Below are 17,589 nucleotides of genomic sequence, written 5' to 3' on the forward strand. Positions count from 1 at the left end.
TAGGACAGGAGGGTAGGAATACTTAGAGTGGAGAAGAAGAAGAAGAAGAAGAAGAAGACGAGGACGAAGCAGAAGGGTAAAAAGACAGCAGGGCGTGTGCAACTATTGCACAAGTCTCATCCTTCATTAAATTCCAAACCGAATGTAATACTGTGTGCGTGTGTGTGGATTTGTTTGGTTGGGCCCCAACACGAGATGCTTCCGAAAAGAAAACACGTAAAAGACGCGCAGGGTTTGTAGCAAATCTGAAATTCCAACAGTTTTACGAGCCAAAGCTGCCTTCTTTTTCTCCACGGGCGATCTTCGGATGTATGCATGAAAAGGGGCGGAAAAGCGGAACGCGTTTACCTCTCAATCTTGCAAGTGCAAATAGAGGAAACTAAGAGAGACGGATGAGCGGAAGTGGAAAAAAAGAAGAAGGAATAAGAAAAAAGAAACAGCAAAACACATCAGTTGATGCGCTTCCCGTAAAAAGGGGATCCGAGGAAGTGTTTTTTTTTTTCTTGCTGCCTTTTCTTTTCTATCGCATTTATTCAAATGAGAAGCAGTTAGACGATACGAGCATATCGAGTGCTTTCGTGAAAAAAAACGCTCACCCCATACCCTCCTCTCGTGGGGAATGAATCCATAAGCTGGGTTTATATGATGCGATGAATTTAATATTACTGCAAAAAGGTTGGAAATACATCTCCAAGCATCGGAGAGAAAGGGTTGTTGTGCGGGCGAAACGGCAACTGTGTCTGTATGCTGTGTGCGTTCGGGAGTGGAAAGGAAGGACGGAAAGAAAAAAAGCTCTCCCGGGGGGACAATCGTAGGAAATGGGTTCGGAAATGTTAGCTACCACTTCTAGCTAATGCATGCATTTTAATCTTCATCTGGGGACGTTTGACGAAGGCCATCGCTCGTAGCTCGCCGTACGACTACTCGCCGGTCCCGTGCAAGAAGACGTACATACGTTATAGTTATAGCATCTTGTCCGTATTCCTACCAGTTCTGTCCCGTGCTTCCAAGCGTTGTCCCTCTCCCACGGCAGGCGGGCGAGCGCGATGGATTGGAAAAGGTTTAATTTAGCAACCACTTGTGCAGCGAATGTGCACGCTGAAAGGGAGCTTTAGTGCCTTAGTGCCTTGCTGATCGTGGTTTGATTCAATTGCTTTGCTCTCTCCCTCTCCCCAACCGGAGGGAACACCCGTTCCCCGAAGGGAGCGCACCCGAGTGCACTCAAATATCGGCGGGAGATTAAAACGGATTCCCAGCCGCGTGCCCTCGGTGGCTTGCAACTCGTACGTTTTGGATCGTAAACAACACGGGTGCTTGTATGGATGGTTTCGAATTGACACCTCGGTTTTAACATTTCCCAACGATCGATCGCCCGAACGGAAGCCGGCGCTACGGCTGCATGACAATAAAATACACCAACCGTTTTGGAGCGCAAACGGGGTGGGGATTTACCAACCATATTATGTCAGTTTGCACCACCGACATGTGAAGCCCACGTTTCACAATTTCCGTGAGCGAAGCGATAGGAATTCAACATTCATGAAGCGTTCGAATGCGGTCGGATAAGATGCAAAAGTTATGGCAGAGAGCGACCCACTGAGTGAGACGGATCAGTGGTGGTAGATGCAGTGAGAAGCGATGGAAATGGAAAGTGATGGAGCGATTGAGTGTTTTTTTTTATTATTATTTTCAAATTGCATATTTTACAGCCCGTTTCGTACGTATAGGGTGCCAGGCGAGCAAATGAAAATCTCATAATCAATATGAGCTGCGAAGAGTAAATTGAATTTCTCATTGGATTGGTGTTTGGTTATGCTATTTGGCTGAAACTTTGAAAGCGTGCAGCGCCTAAATATATGCAGAGCGTTTTAGAGTAAGGCTTTTTTGATAATTTACTTTGCACTCAGACTGCATATGCTTCAAAAGTAATTAAACGTTAGTAAAAAAAACTTTTTCATTACATTACTTATAAATTCCATACCTTTAGGCGCACAATCGTAAAGCTGTCAAGCGTAGATTTTAAACTGCTCCATGTTAGAGGGCACCACCGTACTTGATAAATTCTCAAAATTTGTAATTTTAAATTATGCTGATATTAGTTTGCTCTTCCCTTCAATTTCCACCCACCTAGAAAGATAAAGCGGCGATGATAACAGCTACAGTTGTAGTGCGAGTGTATGCATAAATTGGAAAATTACTTGGAATATGAAATTTTTGCCAATTAAAACAACACAAACAACGCTTTCCAGCCCCTTCGGCGTTCCACTTTTCACCGGGGGTACACCGAGGAAACGAGCATAACAAAGTGAATGAGTGGCAGAGCAAAACGATTAGCCTTTCGAGGGAATTATTGCCCAGACTTAAGCTGGCAGATTTTCACCAAACAATGAACTACACTGGTGCCGGGCTGGCTGGTGAAAGTTTGTTTCGAAACCCGTCTTCTCATAACAGAAGCGAGAGTGTTAGAGCTGGTTACATTAATTGGAATTAAGGTAGGGCAATGCCTGCGAGGCAAGCCCGCCGGCCCTTCGTCGCTGAGGCTGAGTTGAAGCAAACTGCACGGATAGCAATGTGGCTGATGCTGCTGGGCGTATGTGCCAACGAAACGGGTGCTTGAAAGATGAGCGGAGCGAATTTTGAAGCAGATCTAGTTTGTGGTACGAAGGTGGATTAAACCCAGGGCAGGAAGCTTTCGGATATTGGATTGGAATTTTTAAACTTGGACAATTGAGTGAACTGTGCTGCTCTGGGAAAGGGGGATATTGTATCACGTTGGTGCAGCTACCTTTTATCGGTTGGTTGAATTTGTAAGTGAGTTGCTTGAAGGTAGCACAGGATGCTCAAAATAGGACATTTCTACTAAGGTTTAGCTGGAATGAAATGAAACAGGAGATAAATGTGTTAAAAACACATATTATTCAAGGTATAATTGTAATGTAAAATGGCATACTTCAAGCAATAACTAATTTCAAACTCTGCATTCGCACTGCTATGTAAATTGGGAAGAAAATGAATTTAAAATACACAAAGCGGCGAAGCAATTTCCGGCGAACATTCCAATGGAAATCAATGCCTATAGCCTGTCTGTGCAAACCACAAACATAAAATTTTACAGTGCCCTTAAACGTACGTGGCTGCTGCCAATTGTGCTACTTTCCTTTTTAGCTGCAAAAAATCTCTAATCACAAGCATAACCACAGCCTGTGTACGCATTCCAATAACCGACCCATTGAAGCGCACCGAGTCCAGGGATAATATTCCCAAAACTCATCCCGATTACATACTCCGGGCTGCAACCAGCAAACGAGTGTGCGTGTGTGTGTGGCAGCCACATATTCGTATGTGAAAGTTTGGCCCCGGGAAGGGGGTAAACGACAGCCAACGTTCACCTTCATCCGGCCGCAATCGTTTCGGATGACAGTTGGTGGCATTTTTGGAGCTTTATGTGACTATCATAACCATATCGATGGGGCGCGCGCGTAAACACCCGGATGTCACCGCGTGCTACGCATTGCACTGACAACTGTTCACTACTGCGCCTTTTGCCTATTATGCCCTCACCCAGTGTAGGGTAGGAGGACACAATGTGGTACACGTGATTGTCTCCCAGTTTATCTCGCTTTCCCGGGATGGTGGCACGAAAGTTCTTGATGTGCCCGCGCCGTACCATGCCGTCCCGAAAATGGTATCATTTCGGGACCTTATTTCACTTTCCATCTTTCGGGCGCGCGGGTTTGTAATGGGACGTGAAAGTGGAAGAGATTATGCCATATCATCGAGCTGTGGAGAGAGAGTTGGGCTGTGTTTGTATTGGATAGAGTGAAGACAGGAATTGGGAAGGAAACCGATTTGCAATCGCTTTTTGTTAACATGCGTGAGCGTCTGTGCGGTTAGGGAGAGTAGTGCCTCGTGAAACAAAAGCCGTTGATGGTCGATGGACGTGCGTGATGTTAAGGGGATATTAGGGTCTAATAGCTGCACAGCTGTGTAGAACATTTGTTAGTGATGTTGCTCAAAAGGAGAAGATGTTGCTATTACTTTATAGAAGTAGGTAATTTAAATGCTATAATATGACTAACTAGAGCTACTTTGGTTAAATTGTTAAATATCAAGCTCTTTTCTTCCATTTTCCCAACTCACGATATGTAAAGTGCATTGCTTACATTCAGGCACTCTCCTAATTTCTCATTAATTGAAATAGACTGATAGACACTTAAGACTGATTGAAATATTCAGTTAGAATTTTGAGATATCGTGGGCATTATTACAGGGTTTTCCACAATTTATTGGCTGGTTCCCATCAATTTTTGGTGGATTCCCATATTTTTTGGTGCGTTCTTACGATTTTTTGGCCGTTTCCCAGAATTTTTTGGTCCAATTGTATTGATATCCAATCGGAAAATACCAATAAAGTATGGGAACGAAGCCGTGTATCCAAATACACAAAGCGTTATAACAATCAGGTTATAGGTCAATCGATCGGAACCAATGTATAATTTTGTGAAATATTGTTACAAAACAAATCAATAAATTACTTACTTACTACTTACTTACTAACTACTTGTATTACTAGCCATCACCAGTAATGCACATTGCCTATATTTAGGCGTGTCCTTAACTACTTGTGTAGTGTTTCTTTGAGCATTTTTATTATTGTCTTCTACTGCATAATTTGAATAGTTCCTGGAGCTATTTTCTTCCAATTTCCCAACTCACTTGTTGTTGATCACGATGATGTGTAATGTGTGCATTGCCTATATTTAGGCGCCCTCTTCTAATGTTCTACGAGCACGTGGGATGATACTCAAACCACCCACTGTGAATGTGTTGCGTGTCTAGTTGAGTATATTTTAATGGTCCTTTACAACAAAACACGTACCTTCAACAGACACAAATGGAAAGAGGCTGTGAAAAATCGATCGGCACAAACAACCACACGGCCACTTAAAAACATCCTTTTTCGTTGAAATCGGAATTAGTTAATAGTTCCCCGGTGATATTTGCCGGAAGAAAAAAGGGCTCCGGTGCCCATGTCACCGGGGCCGTTTCTAGGTCAATTGGACCCGTGGGAGGCGCAAGCGAGCTCCATACGTGATAGGCTTTGCCAGCCTCCGCAATCCAGCCACGGACCATCAACCCCAGTCCGGGCGCACACGTCCATGTGCAATGGAAATGGCAGTAGGCAGCGCAGAGTGGAGAGGGAGAAAAAAATATGTGAAGCTTTTTCCATTGTTGGTAGGAAATTTACACACACACACGTTCACCCACAATTCCCAATCTCTGTGTGTAGTCGTGCTGTGAACGTGCGGTACGTGAGAATCTACATCTAGAGAGTGCCTTTTTGCCCTACCTTACCACCGCTCCGGCCCTGTTTTCTCCCGCTATCGAGTATTTCGGCTATCGTTTCCCTAAATCGGCTCCAGCGGTTGTACCCTTCTGCCTTTACCGGTTGAAAATCGCAGTGAAGCTTGACTGTAATTGATGTCAAAATCAGAAACCATCATATACCCGCCGGAGTCGGAGCGACGTCGAGCCTGGGCGCCCGATCTTTGTGCCCGGGTAGTTGTGCCGCCGTACGGCAACTTTTTGGCCACGGTAGTTGTGAAATGAAATGAATGGGAAGCTTGATTGAAAGCTGGAATTGAATCAAGTTGCTGGAGGAGGTGGCGTGCCGGCGCAAAGGGAATGTTACACTCTACTCATTCTCTTCCTTTTCGCCCTCTCTTTCTCTCTCGCTTTCGACCAACCTTCTGTGAGTCGCGGTGTTTAGCAAGGGGGCCTGAATGTTCCTGGAGCTTCTGAATCGATCTGATCTGCATGCAAAAGGGTACAAGGCTTCCTGTCCCGTCTGTGGCGCAACCATCGAAGCTAAGGTGAATACAGCAAATCAGAGCGAGAGAGAAAAACGTATATAGGGAAGTCGCTAGTGTAAAAAAGGAATGTGCAGTAGCAGCAGCAGCAGCAGCAGTTACGACAACATTCCAGCGTTTCCGATTCGCTTGGGGCGGGTTCGATGGGGCAGATTTTCGCGTTTCCTCGCACCGGGGGCGGCAACCCTATTTGCGTTTTGCTATTGAACAGGCGTGAGCGAGACGACGAAGGATCGAAGCACACACACACACACACACCCAAAAATCATATCCACACACCCCAAGCGGGAAACGGGGGTTGGTGTGGAATCGAAATGTTCATTTTTTTTGTTGTTGCTTGCTTCCCTCTGGGCGACGGAAATTGGATTGCTAAATAAAGTGTTGACGATGGAAACGGATCGAAATGGACTATTACTGGGCATGGGGCGCGGGCAAGCGGTTCGATTTGAACGACGGAACCCCTGCCTCTCGAAAAGGGTTAACATTTTCCCAATCGCTTCGGCCGGGGTGGCACCCCATCGTGCCCGACGGTCGCGGCCCGGTTAGGTGCAAAAAGTAAGTCAAAGTATTTTGATGGTACATGCAAATGGGGTTGTTTAGGTTGAATAACCGAACATGGATGAAGAGATGAGGAGGGAACAAAAAATACAGTCAGGCTAAAGCTTTCCTCGGTCTGACCGAAACAGCTGGCCCGGTCATGTCAGCCGGGGCGAGTGTGTAGGACAACTAAGATGGACACGTGGTATAAGAGATCAACGGTCGTATACACACACACACACAGGGGTATTCACAATGCACACAACGAAACGCACACCTTTGGCCCACGCACATTGCACCGTGAAGTGGGGGGGGGGCGACTAAGTGGGTAGGCGGATATGTATGTATGTATGTGCACAAGCTAAAAAAGCTCTTCCATTAGCATGCAAAGAGACTTTAGTTTGTCCTTCGATTGGAAGGACGTGGATTGTTGGACAAGGGGAGGTTCGAGAGTTGAGTTGCGTTTCTGTGGAGCATGAGGAGAGGGTGGAAGCAAGAGAGTGAAGAGGCGTTGCCTGCTTTTATTACTGTTAGTGAGAGAGAAAATTCTATCTACATGAAACATGCATGCAAACCTCGCACGAAGCAGATTTTTACAAAGGATCGGTTGTTTTTTTGTGTGTGTTATGACTGTCGAAGTAACATTCCAAACCTTTTAAATGGGAAGGTTGTTGTAGGGTAAAGCTTTTGTTTGTTTTTTATTCTTATCTTTGTGTTTGCACAGTATTTTTTGCAATTAAGAAAGCATGTTCGTTGGCATTTTATTTCTTTTTATTTAAGATATTTTGCTTAGTCGAATTAATTTTACCACACAAAAAAATATATGTTTTCATAATTTTCATACCTAATAAAGGAATGAAATACAATTCTTACATGAATGTTCCATGGATAAAATTAGATTATTGAAAGTTCCAACCTTTGTTGGAGAAACATTCATGAGCTGGATTGATTTTTTTTCACGCAAAGATGAGAGTTGCACCTACACACCTTAAGTCTCTTCTCTGGAGAAAACGGTTAATGTCATAAAAATGCAATAAAATCCAATAGTTGTGATATATTATCGAAGCTGAGTTTTAAATTCAATGTGAATTTCGTGGAAATTGCTTCGGATTTTGCTCACGTAGTGTGAAACATAATTATACATACAAAGCTCAGCTGACAATAGGTATTGAACTCACACAGCATGAGTTGAGCCTAAGACTGTGCAATTGCGTGCGACACCGTGAGACGATGAGAATGCTGCTTCTCTACCTTGACGTACAGGTTTCATATTGCGTTTGACATTGAGTCTACCCTGCTTTGCTTCGCTTATTTTCGGGCAGTCAACATATTTAACGCAAGCTTAAGCACACCGCTTCACCGCGTAATTATAAATGCTAACGAGTTTCGGTGAATTATCCATTTCCGGGAACACAAATCCACCAATCAACTTCCGCATTGCACCGAAGGTCATGTCGGCTGCTTCCTTTGGTTCCTATAAGCGGTAAGCTATTCATAATCATTTCGGTTGAAAACTTGATGCGAAAGAGGCAAGAAGCAACCAGCTTTAGGAAAAGCAAACTGTCAAACATGTCAGCCGAGACGATAAAACTGTAGTTAAAAACAGTTTGTAAACTTTCGCTGCTCCCCATCTCGTCTGAGCCTCTCATCCTCTCAAAGTTCAATGTAAAAACTGATTTTTAGTGTGTATGTGTTTTTTTTTATATGAACTCATTTTGATACCCATTCGCTTGTGAAAATATTATTTTTTTATATGAAAAGAGTATTATCGTTCGAGCCAGGTATGGTGAAACTCCCCGCTTTCCGAACGAATTTCGTGGAAGCAAAGGAAAGCTTGTCTGATGCACGCCATGTATGTGCTGCACGATATCAGCGAAAAACGGGAAAAACGGGGCTGCGCTGTTTTTTTTTTCTTCTTTTAACCCGTCACACTGTCTGTTGACTGTCACGCGAAAAGCTGTAGTTTCCGAAACTCCTCATCCCAGCTCTGATTCCACGGCGACACGGTACCACCACCACCACCGTTCATTATGGAGCGTTTTGTTCATTCACTCAGCAAAAGCCATTCTTTCCGCTCAAGATGAATTCGCGTAGATTGTTTTTATCTCTTCACGGCTACCATCCCCTTCGCGCCGCCTACTGTCAAGACGATCTTTCATCCTTCGGTTTGCATGCATTCGCCTTTCCGTGTAATCAACGCAGCTGCAGACATATCCGCGAGCGAGCGAGCGAGCGGAGACAAAGTTGTAATCAACGCGAGCCTTCTTTGCCGGGCTGCAGTTTGTCTGCACAAAGCCCAACCGTTTGCCACGTCGTTACCTTTCCGGCTGCTTTTTGTGTGTGTGTGTGGGTGTGTGGAATTTTTAATTGGCATCGTCAGCTCTCTCTCTCTCTCTATCTCACTCAAACTCCAGCTAGATACGAGCGGCTAAGAAAAGGCTCAAGAACGCCGGCGGTCGGGCAAATGGGGTTTGAGTGTAAAAATGTGAGATGTGCGATGGAGTGCGCCAACCAACAGGAACAACCACAGCAAGCGAGCAAGATTCGTGCCTCGGTGACGGTGGTTGTGATGGCTGGGGCCACCGATCACTCCCCTGAAGCGGAATGCCGCAGAAAAAAATCAACCCGTGCGGGAATGCATTTATGCGGACGTGATGCGATCGGTGAATGGGTTTGTGGTAGACAGAGAGAGAGAGAGAGGGTTGGAACTTTGCAGCGAGTACGTGTGTGTGGGTGTGTGTGCAGTGCGAGAGCGGGGGGAAATAACGATATTCAGGAAGTCAATTTTTCTCTTCAGTCATTCGTTGGCGATTCTAATAAGCACCTTGCTGCGCCATTTGTAAGGCCAAATGCTGGCTTTGGTGCTGGTGTGTCAGCGGTGCGGTGCCGTGCCAGTATTCGTGCTTTATGATGGTGCATGAAATGTGATGTTTCACTTTTACGTGTGCAATCGTGGATTGTGTTTAGCAAGAACCATATGCTCCCGCGCAGTTAGTAGAGCTGCCCAAGTTTGATGGAGTGAATACTGGGGCTCAGAACTCGGTATGAAATTATGACGAAATTTAGTGAAGTAGCATGAAGATTTAAACGAAAAAGAACTGTCATACGTACAAGATTTAATTTACAGTGAAATCTTACCAATATACAAGCACTCTTTTTGCTCTCTCATGTATAAACATTTTTTAACGAATAATTGTTGATTTTGAAGAAGTTCTTTTTTATTTTTTTATGAAAAGACTCTCGCCTCGATTGCATGGAAAGGACTCAATACGGAAAGCTTCTAAAATCTGTAATCCTATGATTTTAATTTACTTATAGTGTTACTCTCATATTTGCTGCTGGTTCAATATAAACCAAGGACTGTGTAGGAACGAGGTCAAGTAATGTAGAAAGATTTGACAAGTAGCCAAAAGTTCGTTACAGGCAGTTTGTCATCTAAAAGTCTTTTTCGATTCAAATTTTAATTGTGATAAAAATGATAAATCGGACTGGTGATCACAAGAAAATCGTAAATTGGTTATTGAATGTTTCATCAAATGTATCGATGCCTCGTTTAATGATAATGGTTTTAGGGTTTCATGAGTTTTCCCAGGCTTTCTGTTGTCAAAAGGCATCCAAGATGGCCAAACCAATTTTGGCTAATACTTGACCTCGTTCCTACACAGTCATTGATATAAACCAAGGTGGATTTAAAAATATCAGGTGGTGGACTCTAGTGCATTTTGACAATTCGTCACTTGACGCAAAGACCCCAGGATTCAAACTTTGTTTACAGTTATTAAATTTGTTCATAAAATTTATCTACCCCATTTTTTTGATTAAATATTCATCAAAAATATATTTTGGACTTTTCGAGTTCTTATTTAACATTGTAACATGGATTTATGTGTGTTATTTTGTGTTATTCCGTGAATTTATTCTATAATTCATTCTGTTTTCGACATTTTTGATGATAAAAACTAAGAAATCATTTTTTTTTCAATTTTCACATTAATTCTTCATTACCAACGAGCCGCATGTACAATTTACGTGATATTAGAACTCTTACTCACATGATTTTAAATTTCGTGCATAAACAAATCATCAAAACATTTGTCAATATATCTCATTTTTTCGATAAAATGAATAGACACACAAAAATGCACATAATATCAAAGAAATCTGTTCTATTTGCAAAGCTTTGTGTGCTGAAACCAGTGGTTAACGGTTTTAAAATGACGTAAAGTCCCTCAACTATGGCAACCCCTTAAAGGCCTTAATCCACCACCTGATATTTTTAATCCACCCTGATATAAACCGTTAGATATACGTATAGTATATATGTTTGAATGCTGGTACGTCTATCTCTTGCAGGCTCGTTTCTTATTTTTCCAATGTGAAATCTCCTTTTTATGCAACAGTTTAAACTTATTTAAATTTTACAGTATCCTGTTTTAAATGTTATATAAGTTTGCTGTTTTTTTATTTTTATTAATATTCAATATTCAATTACACATACCAACAGATGACCAGGTAATTGGATGTCCTATACGACATATTCCAATGTTTTGCTCTGCACCCGTCAATAAGACTTGTGGGGTGCAGCTTCACCAAACACACGCACCGAAAGATTGCTGCAATAAACTATCGTTATGCTAAAACCGGCAGACAACACGTTCGGAAGGATGCCGAAACATGGAGACTAACCCCCACCGAAAGACGTGTGTGCATAATTTATCGCCCAGCGCGCACATCAATACAAACATTTCAGCAATGTCCGAGCGTAGTGCATAATCAGCTTATGTAAATTTATGCACCCTATCGATTAGCTTGTCATCGCATCTAATTGAGGCAGTAAATATTGATGTCAAATCGAGCCACATCAAACATGTTCGGTGGGTAGGCCGGCCCAATCGTCCATGCATGTATGTGTGTCTGTGTGTGTGCGGTTGCGAGATGGTGCAAAATTAAGTTCAAAGTCCACAGCCGCCGCTCGGTTTTGGAAAAGGGCACGAGTCGCACCGCACAGGTCGGTGTTGATTTTTCCCAGCGTTTGGTACAGTGCAATGCACAGGGGCTACACGTGGTTGCAGAGCTACACAGTTCATTGCTGATCGAGAAGCACGTGTTTCTCCTTACACGGTGTGATGACGTTTGGTAAAATCTGACCATTAGGTGGGAGCTCTTGGTTCGAGAAAGGTAAAACGTTTAATGGGGAAGTGAAATGTGCAGACGCGGGGAAAAGCGTACAGTTGATGCCTCGCCGCTGTAATATTGAGCTCATGATTTATGTATTAAGTTGATGAGTGCGTCGATATTTCCCAGCATGCTCGATGGTGTGTATTATTTGAATTGCACATGTTTTGTATCCGGAGCTGTAACAGCCTTGTGGTGGGTTGATTACAAAATTGTTAGTTGGAAGCAGATTTGCTCACTGATCATCAATCGTTCTAGGAAACTCTTCATTATTGGATGTCTGTTATATTGCGATTAATTTGCAGGTTCGTGCTATTTCTTTCAATCATGTGTACGTGGGAAACAAATATGTTCAACAATATTGCTTTGGAGCGATGTATGGCCTGGCCAGCCACCTTACAAGCAGCTGATGATGCACAAGCCTTTAATCTTCTTCTTTGGCTCAACAACCGATGTCGGTCAAGGCCTGTCTGTACCCACTTGTGGGCTTGGAATTCAGTGACTAATTGAATTCCCCCCATAGCATAATAGTCAGTCCTACGTATGGCGGCGCGGTCTATTTGAGGATTGAACCCATGACGGGCATGTTGTTAAGTCGTACGAGTTGACGACTGTACTACGAGACCGGCTACAGCCATGCCTTTAGTCATTTTTAATTGTACAACATCATGTGTGACTTCGGATCATCCATAAATTACGTAACTAAAACAATCATGATCATTCCAACTAATACAACCTACTATAGGACTAGAGTTAAGACTAAGTTAAATCTCTCTATCACTCTCTCTCTTCCTCTCTCTCTCTCTCTCTCTTTCTCTCTCGCTCTATCTCTCTGTAACTGGGGTCACAAACTGGGTGTCGCTGTCCAACACCTTCTTGATGGGACATGCGTCTGACATCCTTCTAACATGCTTCAGCCATCGAATCCTGCCAGCCATCCTTCACCGACAAAACTCCATGCTCGGACACACAGCCAAAGATGGTCCGGAGGATTTGTCGTTCAAACACGCCCTGATATCTCAGACAGATTAGTGTGGTCACGAAGTCTTCTGGATTTCAGCAGCCAGTGAAGACCCTGATGCCGTTGTCCGGAGTAATGACCATCCCAAGATAGCAGCACTCCTTTACCACCTCGAGATTGTTGCCGTCAACCAATACACTGCTTCCCAGATGGTCTGAGTCTCCGGCCAGCAGGTACTTCGTCTTTGTTGCATTGATGCGCAATCTAATTCTTGCTGCTTTGCGTTTGAGTCGAGTGTACGCCTCACACAGCTGCTCTGCTATCCTGCCGATGATATTGATGTCATCTACAAAGCCAAGAAATTGGAGAGACCGGAAGAGTATCGTGCCACGAAAGTCGTTGTCTAGTCAGGGTTGATGTTTAAGATCAGGCAGCAGAGTCCGTCAACTTGCCCCAGATTGCTGTGAGATATGAAGGACAATCAACACCATTGACCAGAATATCGGTTATCGATTGAATGTAATAAAAAATTGGAAATATTTTCAAATGTGTTCCGATATGAATCATGAAAATGTCAAATTGAATGGAAATTTCATCTCTGAAACCTTAAAATCATAAAGCTAAAAGTGCTTTTTTCCAAAAACTATTGATTCGAATATTTGAAGGATCTTGAATATGTTTTATACTTTACGCATAAGGCAACGCTAAAAGATACTCTTCCCTCTTCCTCTGTGAGCGTTACGCAATTTATGGATTGACCCTTACTACAAACCACGTACAAGTATTTGACAATATATGCGGATTACTATCATTACAGCTTGTAGGAAAATGTAACTTTTTTACGTATTTGAATATTGATAACTATAATATTCTTGTAAAAAAAATGTCTTGTGTCAGGTGAAAAAGAAATTAACATTCACATGATACTACTTAATTATGAACTGTGTTAAATGATCTACTCGATTTCATGGAAAATTCGATTTTTACTGTTTTCTTGATGGCCCTCTTCGATCAATTGAAAGTGAGTCCTTGGTATTTAATAAATAATTTTAATTAAACTACTCACCAGATTCAATCCTGGCTATTCAGCGAAAATCGGTACAACAATACGATACGAACAATATCATATGGCATATAAATGAAGACATACAAATACCGGCACACAGTCAACAAGCTGTGTGGCACTGCATTCTTGCCCGAGCAACAATGCCGCCCACTTATGAATCCACCATCAAACGAATCGAAACCCTTCAATGTTTTAATTTTCCCGGGCATGAAAAAGAAGAAAAAAAAACCCTATCAGAATGCGTGTCCTGTTTCTTCCCTCGCAGAGCATAAATTACACATTTCTTCCTGTAAGCTTGCTTGCCTAGTAGACGATTTACCTAAACCAACAGCAGAAAACCGATCGCGGTACCTACTCATTTCAAGGGAACGCATTCCCGCCCCAGTTTGCCTCACACAGAACAACAATGCTGACTAGTTTCATTCGTCATTCGTCATTATTTTCATCCACCTTTCGGCTCCACCCATCCAAAGCGGGGGGTTTGAGTGGGTTGACGTTGTTAAGCACGTTTTTTTTTGAGGTGGAAGTTGTTGTTGTTGTTGTTGGCGATGGTGATGGAATAAATCAGTGCGACACAAAGGTGTGATGGATTGCCAAACCCCGGGAGACGTGGGGACTAGATGAGTGGCTACAGCAACAGCTAAAGCAAGCATACTTAACAGCGCGCGCGTGTGTGTTTGTGTGGTGCGTAAAAGGGAAAACCGTCCGCTGATCGTAATGGGGTTGCGCGTGTACAAACCAATACGCCAATCTAAATTGATTCATTCCCCGCTCGGTTGCCGGCGTGTCGGTGACGCAGTGGGCGAGCGGTCGCGTATTGTGATACGCGTTGTTCGACACCTACACCCGACACACACACATGGGTTACAGCGGTATGTTCGAGGCTTATTCGGGGTATCGTTTTTACTCTCACTTCTAATCGCCTTGTTCCGTAGCTCATTACGTATGTAGAATTAGGTGCTCGATTTCTTAATTCATCACCGAGGTGGACGGCCACACGGCCGTGCGTGCGTGCGTGCGTGTGGCACGAGGCGCAACGAAGAAGGACGCACCGATTTCTGTGCGCGCGCGTGTGTGTGGCTGTGTGTGGGATTTCTTTTTGTGCCTTTCAAAGGAGAGTGGATGGTGGTGGAATTAATCACGCAACGAAGCGAACTAGATTTTCGGGGTAGGATTTACCTTCCACCCATCACCGCCCGCCGCACGCCCAAGGGGAGCCGTGCGATAAGGAAGGCGCGTGTTAATTGTGTGCGTTTCTGCCAGCTGTGGTGCGCCCGGGCATGGGTCGCCAGTGCCCTACAGGCGACTTGGGGTCGATCCCTTTTTCTGGTCCGTGCTTTGAGTGTGCGTTTTTTTGTTGTTGTTGTTGTAGCCCCTTCTTCGTTATGTTATTGAAGAAAGGGAAAATCTTTACCCGGGGAGACCCTTGATCCGGTCGCTGAGTGATGGGGGCGCCGGGGTGGAAAGTATCGTTTATGGTAATAATTCCCTTTTTTCGATGGATTAGACCTTTTTCACCCCCGGATCCCTCTCCCCCGGTTTTCATGGGAAGCTTTCGACGCTCGTTAGCAAAACTACCAACATTTCTGTTGTTGTTCTTTCTTTTACCGCGAGTGGCCAATCTCTTAAAGAAAACCCTCCATTTTTATTTTCAAGACAAAAATCTCCCATCGCTGATGTATGGCGTAAGCTACCAGGGAGTGCTTTAGAGCAAGAGATTGAGAGTGGGAGAAAAAAAAGGTTTACGAGAAGGTCAACCGAACCGAATTGATGAAGGAAAGTGAACGTATATATATAAAAGCAAAACAGGAAAGCAGGCCGATAGGGGGGAAAACAAAATGATGCAAATACACTTCTTCACCACACCATGCCAGTTTTCGTACGTCGCAAGAGATCCGTCATTATGCGGGGCGGTTGCGAAAGCGTAATAAACGCAGCACAAGCGGCAAGCAAACTGAATTGCGCACACTGTTCTCACTCACACTTCACACTGCCTGCCTTCGTGATTGCGCTTGTGAAGCATTTGACGGAAAGTGCGCGCAACCCGGGAAGCAAATAAAATGTCCATTTCACACTTTCACAACACGGTCCTCCCGAGCGCACTGGGTCGACATGTCGATGGTTGGGAAAATCGATACATTTCCAATTTTCCTCATCTTTGCTGGAACGGGAAAGAGATTGGGAGCAGAAAAACGGGGAGATGGGAAGGTAATTGGCAGCGAGAATGTCCTTCGCTCCTTTCGATCACTTCGCGCAAATGAGGTTAGTACGATTTGCTGCGGGAAAGGTACTACACCCAACGCGCACGCACGGGTGGGAAGGAGGATGAGTGGGTGAAGTAATGGGATCTGGAGGGTAGGGGGGGGGAGGAAAATCAACACACTTCTCACGCTGCTGCTGCTGCTGCTGCTGGCTAGATTCGAGCAGTGATTAGAGCCAGTGTTGTGTTCATTTCCACCCTGTCCGGGGAAAGGAAATGAACCTTTGTGCGTATTTGGCTGTGTGGTCCTGTTTTTTTTTTGTTATCTTGGAAAGTGTCAAATCGTTTACTCGCTTGAAATTCTTTACAAACGTACCAGAGTGTGAAATGGTCACCAGTTTTTGCCGTACAAAATACAGACATACAAACAAAGATAGTGAACAATATTGAACGCGCAATGAAGGCACAAAAGGAATGATGAATTAAATAACTGTGGACAGACATTTAATAACAGTGAAGCAGCAGGCGGCAAGCGTACAAATTAAATCCTCCATTAACCTATTCATATTTCCCCCCGTTTAAATTGCTCCACCCAAAGCAAGGACACAACCCTCTCTCGCTCTTACCGCATTTGTTTCGAATTAATTACTCCACAAAACAACATCCCTCTCGGCCTCGGGAAAAAGGATCTCCAAACAACGGCTAAAGCTCGAAGCTTCCGAGCGAAGTAGGCGCGCAGGAGATGATTTGCCATTTGAATTGCCCGTTTTTTTGTTGTTGTTCTTTATTCTGCTGCATGCAACGCCTTTTTCGCATCTCGCAAATCGAGAACCCGGTACACATTTTAGCCTGCCAGTACACACGAGTCGACTGGGTTCGAGTGTTTATTTGTCATCCTTTCCTGAGGGGGGGGGGTGAAAAAGAGAAAGTCTTTGGCAGAAGAAGCTGAAGAAAGGCCGAACGGTGTCTTTTCCCGTTAAGGGTTTGGAACCGGGTTCAGGCAGGGCAAGCTTGGATGGGAAATAAAATGGTATAAACAGTGCAAAACAGAGCCACCGCCTCTTCGGAAATACGGTTACCGGTGTGGTGTGGTCTGTGAGGGCGGTAAAGAAAGGTTTTGCTGCCATTTCGATTTTCTGGTGTGCTACGTGGAGTGTGTGGTCCCTTTTTGCTGGCGGAGCTTGGCCCTTTTTACTCCCAATCCAAAATAAAAACAAGCAACAAACCCAATCGTTTGCCACAGCAATGATATACTTCTGCGAGGGAGGGGGTAGCTGTGCGTATCCGTGGCGTGAGGATTCTTTTATGGGCGAGAATTAGGCAGCAGGTAATGGGGCGGATGGGAGTAAGCAGCATCCTGCCCGGCCTCCACCCACAGATGACTGTGTTAAAGAACAGATAAAAACGAATGACTGACTTGCCGTTTTCGGGTTAGAGGCTCGGTTGCCTTGGAGAAAGGATCGAGCTAACCTTTACCCACAGCAGCAGCAGCAGCAGCAGCAACATCAGCAACACTGGCAACATTTCGGTCTAAATTCACACCGAACCTGGCACCCCCCCACCGGCCTGAAAAGAATGGGACACTTGGGAGTGCCGGTTTTACCACCATTGGCCTTCTCCTTCTCTGTACAGCCATTTCCAAGTCGAAGACGCTTTGTGTGTGTGTGTGTTTCGAGGCAGGAGGCAGGCTTGCGGTTCCGGAACCGGTTCGTATCGGGCACGTTCACTTCACCTGCCCGTTTGCTATTAGAAAGACATTATGCGTTTTATTTGCGTCGGG

Source organism: Anopheles arabiensis, chromosome 3 (genome assembly GCF_016920715.1).
Source record: "Anopheles arabiensis isolate DONGOLA chromosome 3, AaraD3, whole genome shotgun sequence".
NCBI lineage: Eukaryota > Metazoa > Arthropoda > Insecta > Diptera > Culicidae > Anopheles > Anopheles arabiensis.